Raw genomic sequence first — 221 nt, forward strand, 5'->3', positions numbered from 1 at the left:
GCTGCACGCTGGGAGTTGTAGTTCTGCAGCCTGGGGCCGAGACTGCGGCGCCTCCAAGAGTGAGACTACAAATCCCGTGGAAGGGAGCGAGAGTCGTGCCGGGGCGGGGTGCGGCGAGGACCGCGGAGAGGTTAGGGGGAGGTTTTGCTTGACTCACACGTGGGGGCGGAGAAGGGCCAAGCTTAGAACCCATTTCCTGGCAAAAGATCCCTTTAGTTCAG

The sequence above is a fragment of the Vombatus ursinus genome, unplaced genomic scaffold, assembly GCF_900497805.2.
Source record: "Vombatus ursinus unplaced genomic scaffold, bare-nosed wombat genome assembly UNPS02000577.1, whole genome shotgun sequence".
Classification (NCBI taxonomy): domain Eukaryota; kingdom Metazoa; phylum Chordata; class Mammalia; order Diprotodontia; family Vombatidae; genus Vombatus; species Vombatus ursinus.